Here is a 22,100-nt window from a genome sequence, read left to right as displayed (position 1 = left end):
ACAGCCAAAATCTTAAATTCCTTCCTCCTTTCCTTATTTTTCTCTTCCTTCTCACTACAAAATTCAAAATGTCCTTGAACTTGGTGAATTATTTTCCTTCAGGCCCACCAGCAATCATTCTTTGCATGGCTCCTATATTTTTCAAAAAACCCTTCCTCAATCTCCTTCTTTCATTAGTTGATGTACAATGGCTTCTATCATGAGACTGTTTCTGGTTTTGTTTGATTTCTCTCTTCCTTTATCTCCACCCAGAGACATCCTGAATGTTGTTTCATAAACTTCGTAGAGTTCCAGTGACCTGGAAGTGCTCACAGCCAAGCTGGATGGGGCTTTGGGCAGCCTGAGCTGGTAGGAAGTGTCCCTGACCATGGCAGGGGGTTGGAATTAGATGGGCTTTGAGGTCCCTTCCATCCCAAACCATTCTGGGATTCTGGGATTCTGGAAGTCTGGGATTCTGGGATTCTATGTTCTTTCCAGATAGGCTGTTAACTCCTTCCTTCTTTCTCCTCAACACCTGTCTTTCTTGAACAACTGCTCCAAAAAAACTTTACTCATTTATTATTCCTATATTTGCAAGTTAGGGAAAAGTGAGAAACACTGTTTCCCTGTCACATAAAGCATATTTTTGCACACCAGCACACTAATTTCTTTAGCCCTTAGGAAAAAGGACCACGGTGCCAGATTCCTCCCCCTGCTGTCTGTGGGAGATGCAGGAATGGGAGACGCTCTTCATTCTGTTTATATAGAGCAGCATCGGTTCATGGAAAACAAAGTTGGTCAAACTCTGCAATGCGCAGGAGGAAAGATTGATTTTGGTAAGGGTTAGGGAAAGCTCCGTGCTTCGTTTGGTACCACTGGCTTTCTGCTGTTGCTTGATAGTCAATTCCCACCAACAGGGCTTGAAGCTATGCAGAAGCACAAGCACCAGATTTGCATCAATATTTGACGTTTTGGACAGCCGTGAGGAAGATGGAAGATGCGGCATACTACACAATGCAGGCATGGAAAGGGAGAAGCTGGAAGGGGACCATGCATCCCCCTCTGTGCCCTGAGCAGAATCAAACCATCCCTGGGAGAGACTAACCTATGTCCAGAGGGGAAGATGTAGCAATTAATTTGGAAAATTTATTTTTAATTCAAAGAGAAGTTCTTTTTAGCAGGCTTTTATGATTCTATGAATTGTGGGGTTTTTTTGTTTTTTGTTTTTGTTTTTTTTTTTCAGATACCTAGTAACAACATTCCTTGCAGCAAATCAAACCAATGCAGTTGACAACTGTCGATATCCTTTTACAAGTCTCCACTGTGTTAGAAGATAGTTTTCATCTTCTCCTGCAGTCTTTTCATTTCCAGACAGAGCAAAGAAAATTCATCAGCCTATCCTCCAAACTTTTGACCTGTCTGTAATCCCTATTACTTTTTCTCCGGACCCTCTAAAATTCGTCCATGTCTTTCTTCTACTTTCTTCTAGTATGGCATCCAAACACCGAGCCTTCATTAGACTGGGATAATTGTTTCTCAAGTTTCACCTATTACACTCCAGTCCACATGTCCCCAAACAAGATTTACCTTTTTTCTGCAAGAGCTGTGCACAGTTTGGGGTCTCATTCACATCTCTTTTTCCTCCAAATGTCTGCTTGACCAGTAGTTTGCCACTTTGCATTTCCGTGTGTTGTTGCTTCTGTCCATATTGAACCAATTCTGGTTGATTTTATACTATTTCCCAGGAACATTTTGGAACACATCCTCCAGAGGAATTATATATTCTTTATTCCGTCATCCAAACAACTAATGAAAATATTAGAATCAGGTCCAGGAGCAAACCCTGCGGGAACCCATTTGGAAAGCCTTCTCAATGCAGAGGAAAGGAATCAGTAATTCTTGTGTGAATACAGTTTTTCTCTGTCATTTGTGTCTTAAGATGATTTCACAGAGATCATAGTTCCCGGTCAGCTTATGGGAATGCTGTGTGAAAGGGTGTTGAAAACCCTGTTTATTTCAAAATATATCACATATACTCCCTCTCTCTTATTCTATAACACAGTCGTTTTGTTCAAAGAAGGAAATTGGATGGCTTTAGCATCACTCATTTATGGCAAAGCCAAGCAGCTTGATCGTATATTTCTATTATCGGTCAAGTGCTTAATAACTAATTAGCAGTTTATTGTATTATCTCTGTGCATTACATGCTAAACTGACTGCTGGCTAATTCTCACAGCCCTTAGTCCCCTCTTTAAAGACAAGCACTACATTTACCCTTCTCTCTTCGTGGAGCTCCCTGCTCCTCGGGCTCTCTCTGTCACTGACTATTCGGGAATTGCTCTGGCCAGTGCTTTCTGGGGGAGCTCCATCCAGCCCTGCTGGCTAGAATTGGTCTAACTTCTTCAAAGGATTTTAACCAGTTCTTATTGGTTCTTCTGTTGTTTTGGATTGACTTACTCCCTCAGTAGAAGTAGTTCTGATAAAGCATGACAAATAATGGATGTTCCAGTCTGTTGTTACTTCTCGTCTCTTGTTTTCCATTGATTCAGTTACACATAATTTCTGTTGCCCTTCTCTTATTTCTGACACCTCTCCAGAGCATTCTCTTCTCACCCTTTATATACCCCGATAATTAAAACTCATTTTGTCCCTCGTCTTTCACATTTTGGCCCTCCATACTCATGCCATTCCTCCACAGACATCACTTGCTAGGCTTGTTTCCAGCCATCGTACAGCTTATTGCCCAGCCTCCTTTTTCTGCTTTCTTCACTCCTTCCTTTTATTCAGAGGGATGAACTCCATCCTTCTGTTCTCTCTTCTAGCTTGATCGACCTCCACCATCCTATTCTCAGCAAGCTCCTGCCCACTAGCCACAGTCTGGTCCATCACCCCATCACTTGCTTCACCACTTGTACTTTCATTGCCAGCCTCCTCCAAAGGTAGCTTAAAGCCCTTCTGCTGGGCTTGCAAGCCAAAATCTGTCTTTCCTCTTTGCAGAAGACAGACGTCTGGTCCTATTTCCAGGTAGCAAACCATTACTTCTTTTGCTCTCCTATCACAGATGTAATTAATAAGCAATTTGTCCTTTAAACCCACCCTCAGCTCTCCACTACGCCAGTCCTAGCCTTGACTTTTACTCCTGGCCAGAAGGATGGAGGAGGCCATTTCCCACACCCTCCTCTCCTCCCCTCTCCTTCCCAGCACCTAGATTTAGAGAGCAGCTAGGAGCTTTAATCTAAAGCTCTTTTTAGGGTGACAGATTAATGTGATGGTTCCTGTAAGCATTACAGAGGTCGCCTGCCTGCTGAGGCACCCCTCTCCAGCTCGGTGGGAGGCCAAGCAGGCATTTAGGAAAGGCAATTAAAGGTCTGAGTGTACTGCTTGCTGAAATGTCCCTTTATTCTTTGAGATTTATATCGTCCAGCACACAGATGGCACTGCTTTTCACCAAAAAATGTGTTGCTATCTTTTAGAAAATCAGACAACAAACCCAAGCCCATGTGAAATGTATTACATGACGTTCCCGGCTCTTCAGGTCACTGTTCTTCCTAAATGATGACAACTTGAAACAAGAAGCTGAACCTGCAGGGTCACATGAGTGCCAGACCTGCAGCTCCACCTACGTCTACCTCCCTCTGGTTCCTCTTTACACCGGTGACTTTGGCTTGGGTTTCCTTCGGCTCTCCAGGCTCACAAGTACTCTCCACAGGGCAGGTATGAGGATGTACATAGCGTTTAAGCCATATGAATAAAGCAGAGAACAGTAAATAAGCAGCAATCTGCATCTACTTGGGCTATTGGTGAAGCTGGGTATTTCAGGTTTGAAAAGAGGAGACGTTTCTTCTCAGAAAGAGCAGTCAGGCATTGGGATGGGTTGCCCAGGGAGGTGGTGGAGTCACCGTCCCTGGGGGTGTTCAAGGAAAGGTTGGACGTGGTGCTTGGGGACATGGATTAGTGGGTGACATTGGTGGTAGGTTGACGTTTGGACCAGATGATCTTGGAGGTCTCTTCCAACCTTAATGATTCTGTGATTCTACAATACAACACCGAGCCCATGGAGGAGGCTTGGTGAAGAATAGAAGTTGCTCAGGCTTGAGAAGAGGCAGCTTGCTGCTGTCTTTAATTAACCCTTGCAGATTATTGGAAATACACTGCCAGATTTTTCTTGGAGGGGCATAATGATAGAACAAGAGGCAGTCATCACAAGTTGCAGCAAAGGACATTGCAAGTAGGTATTAGGAGAAAAAAAAAATTACAGCTCAACAGGAACTCAGAGAGCTTTCGGGATCTCCATCCTTGCAAAACTCAACCAGGCAAGGCTTTGAGCAACAACTGGGGATCATAGAATCATAGAATATCCCGAGTTGGAAGGGACCCATAAGGATCATCGAGTCCAACTCCTGGGATGTTGAAGCCATCCCTGGTGCCTGGAGACTTGTGGAGGTACTTCCCTACCCAACCTGTCCTGTGGTGCTGGGGTGCTGTGTGGATGCACCTGGGGCAGTCGTACTGCTGTCCTGCTCCTTCTAGCTGACTGCCAGCAGAAGTGGCTGCTTCTGTATGCATGTGTTTGTAGGAATGCTCTGTGCAGGACTCAGAAGACTGAATTTCCTATACCAGCAAAGTCCCGGGTAATTGCAAATTCATCCGTTTAACACTGATCCCAAACAATATCAAAGGAAATCTGATATAGGACATGATTGGTAATGAATTAAAGGATATTAACCTGATTGATATGCCCGAGCAGTTTTATGGAAAGCCTGCCGTGTCAAACAAATGGATGTTTTTTTAACGAGAATGTAAGTTTGGTTAATAAAGATAAGGCTGTTATAAATTATTTAGATTTCTGCGAGTTATTGAACAGTTCCTGAACACAGTCCCAATTAAAGAAAAAGGTACAAAGACTAATCTGGTACACTAAATGGATTAAAAACTATTTCAGCAACAGATCTTACAATGCAATTTGAAATTCAATTATACTGGAGATATTGAAGTCTCCCATTTATTTATTCTGGACCCTGGGTTGTTCAGTGTCTTTAGGACTGACCCAGAGGAAATGATGAAAGTCATTACTGCTAACCTCGCCAGTGATGTGAAAGTCAGTCACACCAGCCCCACGGCAGGAGGACTGCAATGAAATAAGAGGAATCTAAATAAAGCAAAGTGCAGTGTGACTGTGGTTGAAACTATAGATCACACTCGCAAGGCAGAAGACAATAGCCCAGAATGTGGGAGCAATGAAACAGCCGAAATAATCAACTAAAAGTGAACGTGCTGAGAATAAGAGAGAATTATGCAGCAGCCCCAACTCAGCTAACGGCACTGAAAGCTTTCCTCGCAGGAAAAAAGACTTTGTGATGTTCTTGAAAATGGAGAAGAGATTGATTTGCAACCCAGGCTGGCATTCAAATTGCTGTTGCAAGGAGGTGCAAATTACCAACACGCGGGGATCTCCGTCAATACGAGAGTCAGGGCTGCCGCTGCACCTCCCAGGAGCTCAGGACACGGCTCTGCCGGCGCGGCAGGGACCAGGACAGCAGCCGGCAGCTGCGGAAGGGAGCGAGCCACCGTGGCATGCTTCGGGTTGCTTTTCATCACCCCCTTTCCATCACCAGCCACCGGCGGGTCTGCCGGGGCCGGGGAGCCCGCAGCCTCCTTCGGCTGCCACATCCTGAATCGCCGCCAGATTTATGTTGCAAGAACTCATGCCAGTGTTTTTAGCCCAGAGTGTATTTGGCCCCTGGTGTTCTCCATGACATAGAATAAACATTAGGGAGGAGATTCGGGCTTCAATGAGAAATGCTTTCCCATGATACGTTTCCATTTTGGCATGCACACTGTTTATGATGAAAGGATCCTAAAATAATTGTATTAGATGAACCGTCTGTTCTTCTTGCTTTGAGGCCAGTACAGCATGACATTTTAGAGATAAAATGTTGTGGAACAGCCTCTGACTTATAGCCCAATGGAACTTTTCTGAAGCCATTCTTCTTTCTGCCTTTATTTGCTTGAGGTTTATAACCTCAAAACGTCAAGCTTGCATCACGACATTGCCAAAAGATCATCCTGTGCATTAGCTAAATCTTAAATTATAAGCAAATTTAATTCTTCTTCAGAAGGCTGATTCACAAGCACTCCGCTCCCCAGCAGAAAAACTCCTCCCTGTAATTCAGAGGAATTCCAGGATTCACAAGAAATACTACATTTCCAGGAGAAGACTCTGCGTGTCCCTAGGAGAACTCGTTTCTGCGTGCAAGCTCAAGTGAGTCTACAGGACATTAAATCAAAGGAGGCCAATGCCAGATCAGTTGCTGAGTAACTGATACTGGTCATCACATCCTGACCAGCTGGATGAATGACAGCAGCAGTTTCTTGGGACAGCATCTGAAGTCTTCTGCGTTTGCTTTCTGTGCAATTAACTCATGGTTGCAAACTGAACGAGGGGAAATTAATTTGTATTGCTTTGTATTGTGTCCTTTGGACAAAAGTATGTAATTATAAAAGCTCTGAATCGTTATGCGCATTGCTTAGATTATTGCAATTATCAGAAAGGGAAAAGTGTGCCTTGCCAAATGCTTTAAGAGTCACAGGTGGAGAGGGCCAGCCAAAAGCCACATCACTCATGTCAGATTCCGCCTGGCTCCCTTGGGAAGCGCTCTGCGTCTGGAAACAGGAGGGGAAAAGTTTTGGGGAGGTCCCTGCTGCTGTTCCGCTTTGTATCCTGCTTTGTGGAAAGGTGTGGGATCCCACCACGCTGGTCTTGGTGCAGGGGCCTTGGTGGTGCTCCTTGAGGGAGCCCAAGGCCACCTCTCTGCCTTCCCACCCCCTCGGCAGCAGCCTGGGGAGGCACACACCGTCCCTGCCATGAGCCGGGGCACGCGATGCACCTGGGGGAGGATTCCCTGATGCAGCCCGTCTCTGCAGCTCCTTTTTGCTGCAGACAGTGACGACACGGGGCGCGAGCGGAGCCTCGACCAGCACAACTGTTTATGTTCCACCCGGGAATAGTTGCTTCATAGCTGGGATTTCTGAAAGCCACTGAGGACAGTGATGAATGGAGGATGCTGGAAGCCTCAGTCTAAAACACGACAAGTCCTGCCCCCAAGAGCTTAGAACTGGCACTTCTGCCTGCACCTTAGTAAAGAAATGGGACGAATCAAGTGAGGCATTTTTTGTTGGATCATTTATTTATTGTTCTGTGCAAAGCACAGGGTGTAACTATCACCAGTCATTTTTGGCTATTGAGCTAGCTCCAGACAGCACTGTGTTACTATTACAGCAAAACATATTAGCTAATCATGAATTTACTTTTAGCCACGGTGGCTGCACGGCTTTCCTGTTTTTGTGCAGTGCTGCAGGCCACGAGGCAGATCCCAGGCACTAATTTATCCAGGGTGGAGATGTGCTTCCTGCAAAGAGCCCCAGGCCCAGGGGCTGGGGATGCACTCAGGGGCATCGCTGGAGGTAGCTGGGGGAGCTCTTCGGACCTTGGTCTGATCCAGTGGCTACTGGAGACTATGTAGGGCCAGCACCAGGGTCAACAATTGCCCCTGCTATCACATTTTTAGCCTGGTGCCTGCTGTAGTTTTTGCCACGGCTAATAAATGCTCTCCTAGGCAATATCTGGGCATGGCCCTGAGCTTAACGTTCCTGATGGGCAGTTTGAGTTACTCTCCCTGCTCTGGAGGGTAAATGAGTTTAGCCTGGTGCCCAGGCTCTGCCAGCTGGGCTCAGATCCAGGGAACACAGCCCAAATGGCCACCACTTGGTTGTTCCCCTAAAGTCACTGCTGTCCGTGGGCATTACCCAGGTGGACTCTGGTCCTTCGATACTTCGGAGACTTGTAATGCAAAGAAGGCATATATTTCTTAGTGCTTACTGCTTCGTAGCTAATTTGTCCCAGAACACATGGAGGTACCCATTAGCCCATCCTAATGACCTCTTGTTCTTTAATTCGTTATCTTTTTCCTGCGTATCTCTTTCTGCTCTCATATGACTTGTCCAGGCAAGCGGGGCTTGCCAGCATGCAGAGCGACTCTAGGGAATGCTCAGTGGCTGGAGTTGTCCCAAAGCAGAGCCCCAGGCAGCACAGCCAGCATCTGGGAGCCATGGCTGGGACATGGCACTTGTCTCCTCTTCCTGGGGATGGTGGCAAGTCACTCGAGAACATCCCAAAATGTCCTTTATGAACCTGGGTTAAGCATTTGGGGCACGTGCTCTGAACGGATGCCTGCCTCTCTCCATCCAGCACACAGAGTTGGGCTCAGCCTTGGACGCTCGGGTGCCTGGGAAGGGATATGGCAGCGCCCACACTGAGAAACCAGCTCCCCAGCTCCTAACTCCAGGAATACAACTGAGCTCTTGCCATATCCTAAATCCACGCACAGCCTCAGCGGAGATGTTCCGCAAACTTGTCTTTTGTTGGCATTTTTGGTTTGGGTAATTTGGGGTAAACAAGCTTCCTCTAGCAGAATAAGCTGTCTTTGCATTGTGCTGACTCTTTGCTGGTATAATATAAAAAGCACGCGGGCTTTTGCTGACGCTGTTACTCCCACAAAATGTTCAAGCATGGGCTTAGCCTAATTCTTCAACAATATTCCCAGATTTATTGCGTGCGTTGAGCAAGCACAGAGCAAGTATTTCAGTGACAATCTCCGGGTTGGAAAGAGACACAAAGAAATAATTTCTCTTCTCTGCAACATCCTAATTGCTCCTTTTACTCTCTGATGGGCTGCAAGATTGCCAGTTTCCTAGGAGGTTTCCTTACAGTGTCTCATACATTACAAGATGTCCTATTTGTTTTGTGCCCTTTCCTCTTTGCACTTTGAGTTGTCTCTTAGGTCTCTCAATATCCAGGTTATTGCTAACTTTCCAAGGTTTTAAACCCACCATTTTAATAGATTTTAAGTATTTCTGAACACCTTTCTTTCTATATGCATCTGTGAATGTTTTATAAGATTTTTATGCCTTGCTACTAGTTGTTTAATACCATTGAGTTGTACATTTTAATAAAGAGTAGAGTAGCTGAAAGGCATTCCACTTACTTACAAATGAAAATCAACTGCAATTTTAATGTTACATAATGCAACTGTAAGGGAAAAATCTCATAGACCTGGAGAAGCAATGAAAGCAGTGGGAGTCAATTGAAGTTTAACTCAGTTTTATGGAAGTTATTTTAAAAGGCTGTAGAGTTAAACAGAGAATAATTTAATTTTTACAGAGTTTTTAATAACCTCTAAAATTCTATTGCAGAGATTTAATAACATCCAAAAGCTCAACAGAAAGGTATAATTTCCTGCTAAATTCTATAGGACGATACCATAGCTTTGTATCCTAAAAATAATTTTATGCCCAAGAGAGCATCTTGTCTGAGCAGGAGGCTGCCTCCCCCCTGCTGCATCTCTCTGCAAGATCCTTTAGTTTCAGATCCTTTTGCTCGGATTTTTTTCCTAATGTTTTATCTCTCCAGTCTTGTGAGGGGGAGGAGAAGAGGTTTCCGAACTGTTTTTCGGTTACGCTGCTTAATAAACTTAACATCTTTCTCTGTTTGCACAAATGCCTGCTTTTGGAAGTTCCATATCATGTCATAAACGCTACTTGTTTGAACAAGCAGAGATTTATTTATTGTGCTGAAAGGACTTTCTGTGCTCCCTGCCTCGTTTGCAACACTGCTGCCGATTGATTTCTGCTGTACCTATTATTGACTTGCCAGCAATATTCTAAAGCAAGGTTGGGTCCATGTCAGAAAAATTTGTTGCTTTACACAGAGCCTTTTTCAGCACCGTTCACTCAATATTGTTTCCCTCCCCGGCTACTGCTCCAGTAAACGAAAACAGCTAGCTGTTGTCTGAAATGAAGAATAATTGGAAACATCACGCCTGCTTCTTTCAGCGCGAGGAACAATTCGGCCATTTAGGGCTCCTCTAACACTCCTGAGCGCCGATCTACTAAAAGCCTGGTGTCCATTATTCGGCCGGGAGGAATATTAAAACTTACAAACTCCTGGCAGCCTTCTCCCGGCTGCGCAAAGACGGAGCAGCTGGCGGAAAGCAACGCGCGGGATCTGAATTACCGCATGCGAAAAGCCGGCAGGCAGAGCTGCTGCACCTTACCTGGGCGCTTCCAGCCGGGGACCCGCGTGCAAATAGCAATCAGCGATGCCTTCAAAAGCTCCTCCGGGAAATGGTGGCTGTGAATTCCTCTCCCCGGGGCAGCCTTTTGTTCGCTACGGCCGCCGGGCTCGCAGCGCCTGCTCCGGGATGCGGGACGGGACGGGGCACGGCGGGCATGTCTCGCCTCGTGCCCTGAATCTCCAGGGTTTTTGCTCGTGTGCCCCCCAAAGGCATGCAGGATGCCCGAGGTGGGGCTGGAAGAGATCCCTCCAGCTCTGGGCTGTGACCTCCTGCTCCAAATCCTTGCATCGGTGCCTCCGGAGGGAAGATTTTGAGCCTTCAGCAGGCGCTCGCTCTGTGCTAGCAATAAGCACAGGCATAGAAATCCTCTGCTTTAGATGGCAAAGGGGGTGGAAATCCGGCACAAAGCACACTCATGCTGCCTCCTTCCCCAGCAGCTGCCTGTGACTCATCCCCTGGTTTCCCCTTCTATAGCCCTCCGTTTCGTTTCCAGGGTGCCACCGTCCCCGCGCTGGCCTGCCGCAGCACCCGTGACACCTTCTGCTTGGGTTTGAGCACCCAGCCCGGTGCCCGGGGCACGTCTGGAGGCCAAAATCTCTTCTTCACTTCTGTGTCTCTGAACTTCAGGCTCTCCCTGCAGTCTGGTTGTCGCAGGGACACCGTGTCGTCAGTTCTCTTTCACTTTGGGAAAGCTCTTTCTGGCTCTAAATGCTTTTTCTTGGGAAGACATGGGCAGGACACACTGTTTGGATAATGTTCTCCTGGCTTGTCCTATTGAGAGGGCGCAAGACACCCCCATTGCTCTTTGATTTAAGGGGATCTTCAGCCGCAGGTCCCCTCCTCAAGTTTCAGCAGGGAAACACCTAGAAATAGGACAGACCTTTTCAGACACATTCAGCTTAATGTGTCGGCAGCCCGGATCCATCTGGCTTTTCCCGAGGAAACCCCTCTGGTGCCATCTGAGTCTGGATTTTGTTGCTTTCCCAAGGCTAGAAGCCCAAGGGCTGGAAGGAACACAGGCAAATACTGACTTGAAAGGTGAAAGGGTCTAAAACAAGAGATTTATGAAGTTTACACCTTGCTTATTGCCCCAAAAATGCAGAGCAGCAGAACCCATGAGCTGCCCAAGGGGCTGACAGGTGGGCACGTGGACCCCAGGGCGAGCTGCTGCTGCCTGCAGGGCTTCACAGCTGCTTGCACAGCAGAGCTGGGAGTTGCATCTGCTCCCAGCCCTCATACCGTGGGCAGATATTCAGGCAATAAAGAAAACACTGCGGTTATTTCGACCCTTTCAACAGGCGAGTGCCGGTGAGTTAAATTGCACAGCAGCCCTATGAGTAAAACAGGTGGCTTTGCGTCCGTTTTATGGATGGCATAAAAGGAAAAGTCGGAGGTGGACGCACGGCCCGGCAGAGCCAGGAAGGATTCTCAGGGGTGAGCTCCTGGCCCTTCTGAAAGAGATGGAAATCCTGCCATCGGCTTTACTGGGATGTCAGCCCAGGACTTTTGGATCCTTCCTGCACACTTCCCTTGCTGTCTGCATGATATACGGAGGCTGTAAGAGGCACCGGATTGCGTCATTGCTTGGGCATCACACGAAAAACGCCCTGTGCAATGAATCTCTTCTGTTACAGGAGTAATTTTTGCCATCTTGTGTGGCACTTCTCTCGCTTGGTTCTAAAAGTATAATTGGCTGCTCTGAAGGCTTTTTATATTATATCATATTGTATTACATTAGTCCCTGGAAGTCCAAAGTGCTACCAGGAGAGCAGTAGGGTCCAGCTGGAAAATGTGTTATAGCCCATAAAACACTATCATTAGAGTGGGGAGGGTTAGACTGAATTATCTAGCTATCTCCTCATTATTTAGCATGGCTAATTACCGGATTACACTGATGCACAGAGGCTTCCATCCTCCACTGGTGGTGAGCAATGAGACAATGTGCAACCTGCCTGTGCGGGGCAGGGAGAAATCCCCTTCCCTTCCACGTGCAGGCTGCAGAGAAGTTGCATCTGGGTGGCCATGTATCCAAAGCACGCCTGAAAAAACAAGCGGGTCTGGCCAAGGAGGAGAAGATTTGGAAGAACAAGGCCTTCTATGGTCCATGGCCAGCACATTTGCTTCCTACCTCAGCTGTAAGATGCAGAGCTTTTACCTAGAGGTCTCCTGGGGATTGCTCGCTAAGGTTATAGGGTCAAATTTTATAGGAAGGGAACCCGAGGGGATAAGCAGACAGATTTGCTGCCACCCAGTATTTTGGACATAGCGAGGATGGAGCATGTTCCCTCCTGATTCCCTCATGTGCCATCTCCCTGCTCCCATGTGCCCATCCCTTGGCCTCCTGACCGCATCGGTGCCCAACAGCTGCGGGCATCAAAATATCTGCAGCCAGTGGGATTTGGGGATATATTATCGAGTCCTAGGAGCTGGCACAAGGAAAATATCCGAACCCTGCAGTCACTGAGCAGCCTCTAGATGAGCATGAGCAGTGGATCAGGGAGGCAGATGGACTCGTTCACGAGGAGCAGCCTTCTTGAGTCAGGTCCTCCTCCCTTCAACATCTGGTGGGGCTTTTCCTAGACCATGAGCCAACTCCCTGCTTTGCCTCCACGTGGCAGGCCTCCTTCTGATCCCTGTGAAAACTCACCTTCAAAATTGCGTTTGGTGCTGAATTCCCACCTGACGATGGTATTTGCAATTGTCAGGCAGCTGGTTTCTAACCCATTTTACAAACAGTTCTCTGATAATTTAGAGTGCCAGTTTTTTTAATGAAAATGTATCACCAACAACTAAGTTTGGAGTATGGGTACGAGGACAGCATACTGTAGAGCTGTAATTCCCTCTATCACATAAATTTGTAATCTCACTGAAGAATGGTAAGCCGTTGAAATACCAGTCTTGAAAATACCATTTTTCTATCAAAACCGTCTGGATTGATGTTAGTTGCTTTCTTCTCATTTAATTCCATATGAATTGAATTATATGTCAGCATTTCCACTGTTTTGCTTGGGACTGATGTCAAGCCTGTAGCTCCTCATGCTGTCCTCCTTGCCTTTTTGTCAACCTTTTTGTCAAGGCTTTTTCCTTGCCCTTCCCCTGGCCTTTAGAAGGTCCTCCATGTTCCAAGGCCGGCAATGAAACCAATGCCAGCAGTACAGAGGCCTTTGGAGGCAGCTCTTACAGGCCCGTTGATGCACATTTCCTGGATGACTGATCTAAAAATACCAATCTGTAGTAGATATCCAACATCCCCCTTGGTTCTACAAACAGACAAGACTCATCTCACCTAATTTTAGCTGCCGAAAAGGCAGGTGAGTAGTGGGAGCCAAGCGTCTAGCCTCCTCCTCTCTAGTCAATGGAGGAAAGAAAATAAAAAAGTCACTTTTAGAAAGTGGCTCAGCCCACCCATCTCCGGAGTGACTGAATCACCCTCAAGAAGAGCTGCCTCTCTCCATCAGCTGCTTAGGAAGGCAAAAAAGCCAGCTGGGTTGGGTGCTAAAGCCTGATAGCTGGGTTGGACGAACCAAATCCCACCTGAAGAGCAGAGAAGGAGTTCCTTTACCCTCCAGACACACACACGTGGCACTGCTTCTTTCTAGATAAAGAAAAGAAACATATTAATGCTTCTGCCCCCTCCCCATTTAATATCTCCATTGCAAGGACTCCTTTTGCTCATCAAACACCTTAAGAACTTCTCCACATCCTCCGTACCTTAGTCATCCACATTGCCTGTGCCAGCTGCAGTTTTCCTAATTATTCCCTCCACAGCATACCTTCCACCTGCTATCTATATCCTCTCTTTCTCTGCTTTCCTTTCACTATATACTACTTTTTATTTCTTCTTGCTGCTTTCATCTTGCTGTTCGGCCAAGATGAACACTATGCCGAACACTATAGCTTTTCGGACATACCCCAAAAATTCTTTGCAACCTTCCCATTCCCATCCCGGGGTTTCATCTCAATGATTCATCCCATTCCTCTCCACAGCTTTGGGAAACCAGCCCCTACTGTGCCGCCAGCTGCCGCATCCCTCTTTGAGACTGCTCTCTCCTAGCTCCTACCAAGAGCTGTTGCAGGTGATGCTCATGGGTCTGTGCACAGCCACCAGCTTCTGGTCCAGTGATAAATGTAATTTTATTTGTCATAATGAGGTTTGAACCAGTTGCCTCATGCTTGGTGCAAGACCATTTGTGTCAGAAATTATTTCCTTTAATTTTCAGAAAGCTTTGCTGGTGTTTTTCTGTGCTGGCTGCCTGAAACTCGTCGCATACCTGACTCACGCTGACGCTCCCCTTAACAGCAGCTGTATTTTCTGGAACATGTTATGAAGATGGACTCACAGAAAACCTTGTTTTACCCTTTTCTGTAACTCCATGACCCATCTTGATCCTCGAAGACTGCAAATACCTGCTCCTGTGCTTGACGACACCAACCCGGGTGACTTGCTTTTCAAACCAAGGGGATATAAAAGGTATAAGGGCCGACATGCCTCAAGACCAAGGCTCTGATCCCAGTTTTACCAATAACTCATAAAGAAACCTTGAAACACCCCACTTTGTCTCCCCCTGCCTCCTGTTCCCCCCTAAAGGAAACAACCACGCTGATGCTGCTTTGCAAAGAGTTCTGAATTTCTTGGACGCGAGCAGTTACGGAGGTACGGACAGTTACTGCTGCAGGCTCGTGCTCTTAAGAGCCTTTCAGCGTGGAGAACATTCAGATCCAGTTCCACTTTTAAATAAACTGGCTCACATGATTACCTCTGTAATGAGCTGGGACCAGCAGAAAACACTCTGTAACGACCAGAGTTCAGAAGATGCATTAATCTGAGAGTGCTCCCATAAAGATCACGGAGTCAGATTTACAAGCACAGATAAGACGTGGCCTGCAAAAATCACACAGCGAGGCCAAAACAGAATTCTCCCTGGACTCGTACGTACTCATTTCTCCTCCTTCTCCTCCTTCCCCGTGTTCATGCCGAGGCAGATGAGCTGGCAACGCTGACGGCACCACCCTGAACATGCCTCATGCTGTGGCGCTGAGACTCGATGAAGAAAGTCACCCATGTGGTGCCGTTACTTTGCACTTTTACACCGTACCTCGGGAGGGAATTCCAGCACCGTCCACGAGCAGGAATGGATGAAATGCTGCCGGGCAGGGGCTGCCACCCTCCCCAGCCTGGGGCTGCTCTGCTCACCCCGTGCTGCGAACCCGCGGTACAGCAAGGAGGCAGAAGTGGCTCAGGTCCTCCTGCCTTGACAATCACAGAGCTGTCCAGGTTGGAAATGACCTTCAAGGTCACCTAGTCTGCCCATCAGCCTCACCTCCCACGTCCCATCACCAACCCACGTCCCTTAGAGATTTCCACCCCCTTCCACGGCCCCATTGACCAGCAGAGATTTTGGGGTTACCACCGCGGGGGGAACGACAAGATCCCTCCCTGCTTTTCCACCTTCCTTCCTCCCTCCAGGATGCGATGGGAGGGATGGAGACAGTCCAGAGGAAGCAGCAGGGTGAAGGTTGGACAGCTCCAGCTCTTCGGCAGCACCTGGGCTCCCCCCTGCTCCCCCTGCTCCCCGACGAGCATGCAGGGACTGGGCACAAGCAGCCCCCTGGGTCCTGACCCCGCCGGGGCCAGCGGGCTCCTTCCCTTCCACCCAGCCCCAGAGGAAACGCTTGTGACTCTCGCAGGAAATGCTGCAGCTGAGCAAACCCTCCCTGTCCCTCCCTTAAATTATTTAATGTCCTACAGGAGCAGATGACCCCTGCTAAGCAGACTGTCAGGAGAACAGCAGCCTTTGATGCAGTAATTGGAAATTTCCATTCTTTGCTTGCAGCCTTGAAAAACAGAAGAGTCTAATATAGTGGGAAATCTCCGTGCTGAGCTAGGAAATTTCCATGATGGAAATTTTTAATATATTCTCTGGCTTTAAGCTATGCAGGTTGATGAGGCTTCGGGGCTTTATCTTGTGTCTCGCATTGTGTTTTGGGGGGTTGTGGTTTGGTTTGTCTCTGTTTGTTTGTTTGCTTTGCAATTTGCTTCAAAGGATCGATGAATGGCTGTGGCAAGGCTTGAAAAATCAGCCAGACCAAAGGAAAGTGATGCATTTGATGCATTTGCAGGAGAAACACGTGCGGGGCTCGCCAGACACCTGCAAGAGCCCCAGTCGTGTTAGAGGTAATGGGGAGCTGAGATTTAACGAGGCGGCGGCTGCCAGCGGTGTGCCAGAGGATGCTGATGGCCCCGTGAGGAGCACAGCTTCCAAAGGATGGAGTTTCTGATGCTGTTTCCAACAAAAAGCCCAGGAGCCCAGAGGGTGAATATGCCTTTGCCCATGCCAGACCACACAAAAGGCAGGTAAATAGCAGGGAAGCAGCTCGGAAGAGGTACCTGTGCGAGCCTTCAGTCCAAATACCTGGCAGCTCTCGCTGGTGCTTTGAGCAGAGACTTCTCAGGGACAGAAAACAGAGGAGGGAATTGTCAGCTGTGCTGGAGGAATTATGATGAGGAGCTCGTAGGAGCGAGGGTGGGAGGACAGCAAAGGAAACACATTGGAAGCAGAGCTGCCGCCTTTCCTATTGTACGGCTGAGATGCTGTGCAAATGCCCGGCTGGCTTCTGCAGCCCCAAAAAGCTCTGCCCAGGTGGCCTTTTACATTTCAAAGTTTCAGTAAGCAAACAAAGCACTGCCAGAGCATAGACCCCCGGCATGCAGAGCAGCCTCCATCCTGTGGAGGTGCCCAGAGAGGCGGTCAGTCTCATCCCTCAGCACCCACCAGAGCAGGCTGCAGGTTAATCGGGGCTGCACATTAATTGGAGCTGGACTTGATGATCCGACCCTTGTGGGTCCTTTCCAGCTTGGGGTGGTCATGATTCTGTGATTCTTATTTACGTAAGCAGAAATTAAGGGCTCATGGAGACGAAGCTATCACGGGTTTATTTTCTTTGCCAGCCAGCTCTTTGCAAGTGGCAGGGATGAGGAGGAAGGCAGACAGCCTGACCCACACCAGGGCTCTGACCGAGGTCCAGAGTTTGCTCCTGGGGTTGATGCACCCGAAAATGCACGTGGGCACAAGCACCCAATGCCTGGGAGCTGCTCTGCGAAGCCAATGTAACTCAAAGGTTAAGTCCCAAAGGTGTTTGGGACTTCGTGGCCTTGTTTCTAATGCCCCAGCAGGTCCTTTCTCCCTTTGGCTGTGTGTCCCCAGGTACCTTTGGGATGTCCCAGCCAGACCCAGGTGTGCCAGAGCTTGAAAGAGGTGTTGATCCAGGATGAGTGGGCAATGGCCTGGGTGGTTCTTCACGTCCAAGTACACAAACACCAAGAAAACTTGGGGCACAGCAGAGAACTTCACCCCTCTTCCATCTGGAGCAGTGTGGTGCATCTTTGAGGACCCAAAATACCAAAGGGATAATTTGGCTGTGCTGCCTTTTAATCTAGGAGAAGATACCATCAGGTGGTAGTGGGTGAGGAGAGGTAGGACTGGTCCTTCTGAGTGCCAGTCCTCTTGCCATGGTGTCATCAGCATGCCCTTTGCATGCCCATCACTTCGGCCCTGACTGCAAGTGAGCCAAGACACCAACCAAGTTCCTTCTAATGGGGAAAGAGCTGAACCACTGAGCATCTGCCTAGGACGTGTTGACTCTAGATGACAAAACCAAAGCTAAACCCTCCTCTGCATCTGCAGTTAATGCAGAGAAGCATCTACCCCTAGGGCACAATTCATCTCCCCGCAAAGCAGGCATCACACTTAACCATAAGTAAAATCCCTGAGCTTGGAGTCTGGCTCTACAACACAAGTGGGTGGATCCAAGGCTCGCAGACTACTGAAGTGGGTGACTTTGGCGAGACAGATGGCTTTGTCACTGAAATCTCGTATTCATTTGTCTGTCCTTAAATCTGAGTCCATCTGCTCCCTCTTGAGCTACTCGCGGGAGGTAGAAGGTGCCACTGGGGTAAGGCTGGTCCCTGTGGTCTGGATCCGTGCAACTCCTTGCACATCCCAGCCCTGGTTCATACCTTCAGCCCCTGGGCACAGAAAGAATATGAACAAGGTCCTATTTCCTTCTGGGTTCAATTACTGCCCGAGATAGGGGCTTTACCAAAAAGAAAATCATGACAACGGCACTGGGCTTTCACTGGGCTTTGCTTGTGATTGTGCCTCTTTCATTTTCAAGGATTTCTTTAATATTTCCTCTTTACTGCCACTGCCAAAGAGTCACTTGAGTCATTTCCTCCATTCTGGAGAGGAGCCAAAGCCAGGAGGAGGTCTCCAAAATCAGAACCATGTCTTCGAGCGGGAGATGGACCAGAGCCCAGGCGTGATGTCCTGCAGCCCGGCACGTGGCCACGATGCTGGGAGTGGGGCAGGCGGCTTTGTGCACTCTGCAAACTCATCCTGACCTTGGAGTTCAACCCCTGGGTGGTCAGCTGGACCCAAGGTAGATTTCCTACCAGGGGGGACTCAGGTAGAGCTCCCCACCTGAAATTCATGTGCTGGGGGCTCCCCCCGGCCAGCTAATTGCTGCTTCGCATGCCCTACATCTGGGGAGGGCGCATTGCTCTACGTGATGGCACTGCAAGCAGGCTGCCTTTTAGAGCTGCTCCTCAGTGCTGTTATTCCTGAAAAAGATTTATTAGGATGGGCTGGTTTAATTTAATATGCTGTGGAACTGCTCTACGGGTCACAAAATCAAAAGCTGATGAAAGACCTTCAGCAAAATGAAGGCAAACGCTGCCAACAGCATTCTGCCCATATTTCCTTATGTGTTCCAAGAGGTTTTCTAGATTTGTGTTTGGGTGGGTGTGTTTTTTTAGCTCATTAAGAGTTTTACCGGTCTAGGTCAAGTTTTACTGGCATATAGAAACAGTATGTCAAATTTACAACCGAATATTCACAGCCGAGGGATTTGCATTGAAGCTGAAGCTGTTTAAATAATCAGTCCATCCCAGCAGCCCTACTCTCTGGCCACACAAAACGAACCCATCCAAACGTGATCTGCTCCAGCACTGTGCCCGTGACGGGTCTGTGCAGAGTTAAACTGCTGAACCGAGCACTTGTGCACGCTGAACGCCACCAAAAATCGTGATTTCTTCATGCATTTTGTATGAGCATGACAAGGCGCCGCGTTTGCTGGAGGATCTTATGAATGAGGCACTTTTCCTCCCTGCTCTGCTTGTCGTAGTGCTTCTCCCAGCTGCTGGAAGATTACTCGCATTATGCATTCAACAGGATTTGTTCCAGCCATTTTCCAAAGTGAATTTTCGCTGTTCCCCATTAGTTTGGCTTCCCAAGGACACAAGGCCAATGTGTTCATGTGCCATGCCTTTGGGCTCATGTTTTATCTCCCTGTCTTGCTGGCTCCTCTCGCAGTTTGGGAACCCCTTGACCAATTTCAGCTGAATTTGATAAAGAGCTGCCAAGCTCACGAGTGTGAAATTTCTGGTAGTTTAATGAAAGCAAGCAAGAAGGTAGAGGGGAGCAGCAGAGAAGAACAAGACTCGAGAATCCAGGTGGCCATGAAGTCTTGCAAACCTGCAGGTAAAGCTTCAGCCCCTCACCCTACGAGACGCCAGAGAATCCACACCTAAAAGCCATCCTTACCGGAGACTTATCTGTTGCTGTCAGAACTGCTGTTTTTTTATTTATAAGTAGTTGTTGTAAAGGAGCAGGTACTTTGTGGGGCAGCATCAGGAGGACAATGCGGTGAGAGGCAGCACGGCCAGGCGGAGTGGAGCACAAAGTGCTGGCTCCTGTTGTGATGCCGAAGAGCGGAGAGCGAAAACACTAAACAGAAACAGGCTGTGATGTTGGCTCGTGGCCTGAGCACAGGCCTGGGAGCTTGGAAATCTCAAGATCAAATCATGTCCCTGATAACGACTCCTTTTATTGCCTACAAGCTCTTGGGCTTTTTGGCTACCCTATCTAAAAGGAGTGGGAATAATAGAGCCTGTCTCCCAGGATCGCTCCTGTCCAGCAATATATAATCACTCGATGTGTTCAGAGGATGAAATGTACCCCGCAGTGAAATAAAAGGCACCAGCCATCACTCCTGTAGGTGTTCAAAGCTTCTCCCTACCTTTGACAGCTGCCATGCTATGGCAGAGATTGTTCTGCTCAGCCCCAGCCTCAGAATCCAAATTTAGATCGTGTCCTGTGACAGGAATCATTTACATGACAAAATCTGCCTTGCTCCACATCTCTGCAATTAAATCCTGCCTCCCGAGCAGCCACAGCGGCATCACGCTGGCAAAAAATCACATATTGTGGGGAAAGTGGTGTGTCCGTGGGTGGGACGCCCTCACTGGAATGGGGATGGGTACTCGACACCTCGGGGTCACCCCGGAGAGCTGGGAAGGGCGCGAGGGCTCCTCATCCTCCTGCAATCCCACCAGCCCAGGATCCCACCAGCCCAGGAGATAGTGGGGAACGCTGCCTTTGGAGCAATTTTTAGGGCAGGCGTGGAAGTTATAATGCTACTGCTATAATATATATATGCTGTTATAATGCTGGATGAGGATGGGTGACGGGGAATTTTCGGTGGGTGCTGGGTCTCAGCTGAGCAGCTGGGGTGGAAGGAGCCAACGTGCTCCGGTGGATGTGCTGAGCTGCCAACGTGGCTGGCAGCTCGGTAGTCAAGGCTCTGCAGTCACACAAATTAATACGGACGTGCTCTCGGTGATGATTTTAGGAAATCCCTCACATCCTTCAAGTCACTCTAGACAAACCAGCTCCTTATGTATTCCTCCTGGGGTCGCTCAGGGTGTCTGAGAGTTACTTGCAGCACAGCACGGCTTCAAAGATTTCCTTCTTGAATAGCTGCCGCCTTCCCCGCGGGGAAGATCTGTGTGTGGAGCCGACAGAGGAGCTTCTTCCTCCTGCGGGAGCCTCGTGGGACTCCCATCTCTGTATCCCCGGGGAGGGTCGGACCTCACTTCAGATCTTCCAGCCTGCAAAGATGCTCTGCAAGGAGGCACCAGGACCTCGAGGCCAAGTGCTGGTGATGAGGCATCACAGCATGCCTGTGTCCTCCGTCAGTGAACTGCTGGACCCTTCCCTCCTCTTGGCGTATTTATCTTCTAGGAGATGCCCTTGAATATCCTTCCTGCCAACCTGCACCTTTTTTTTTTTTTTTTTTTCCAAATCGAGGTCTCCCCTGCTCACCAGCAGCTTTGGGCAGCTGCCTGGACTTCCAGCCTGCACGGAGCAGCACGGAGCTCCTGCCAAAGGCAACCTCTTGTCCCAGACAGGGGCACGTTCGTCTCGAGCACTCAGGCTCCCTGCAGGAAAAGGGGTCATTTTGCTCAGCTGTTTCTGGCTGTTTCCACCAAAATGATCACAATCCGGGATCTGTTTCTCCGTCGGATGCTGACCGCTTAACGCTCTTAATCTCGGTAATTGTAGTTTGTTGAGGTTCTTGGAAACTGGCAAAATGGCTTTCAGAGGAATAAAAATAAAATAAATATCCCAAACTCCAGATCAGTGAGGAAATTCCCTCAGTGGATCATGGCTGAAAACAAAACATGTTTTTGTGCTTCCAGAAAATCAGCAAGACTAACAGTGCCATTGTTTGTGTAAGGGGGATTTCCACATTTCAGGGAACAGCTTGGAAGCCACTGCTGCGGCTGCCCCCGGGAGAGCAGGAGAAGTGACCCAGCACCAGAAAAATCGCAGCAGGTTACAAATCACGGGGCTTTAAGAAATGATAACACAGATTTGGGTGGCGGTATTTTATTTTATTTTTTTTCTGTGCCTGCTTTCTGAACTTTGAGGGGGCATATTGCCTTGCTTTCCTTGTCGCGTGAGGACCATAAATGTGCCGTTCTGTTTCGCCCCTAATAAAAACTCCTTGTCGAAGAGCCACGTGGCGCCAGGAACCCTTGCGCCAAAGGTGGCGTGAAATATCACAACATTTTAGAATAAAACTGCAGGAGTCAGCAACCCTGAAACCCGCAACATGCAATCCGGGGGAAAACAAACCTGGTTTTGA

The sequence above is a fragment of the Cygnus olor genome, chromosome 1 (genome assembly GCF_009769625.2).
Source record: "Cygnus olor isolate bCygOlo1 chromosome 1, bCygOlo1.pri.v2, whole genome shotgun sequence".
NCBI lineage: Eukaryota > Metazoa > Chordata > Aves > Anseriformes > Anatidae > Cygnus > Cygnus olor.
This window is presented reverse-complemented; position numbering follows the sequence as displayed.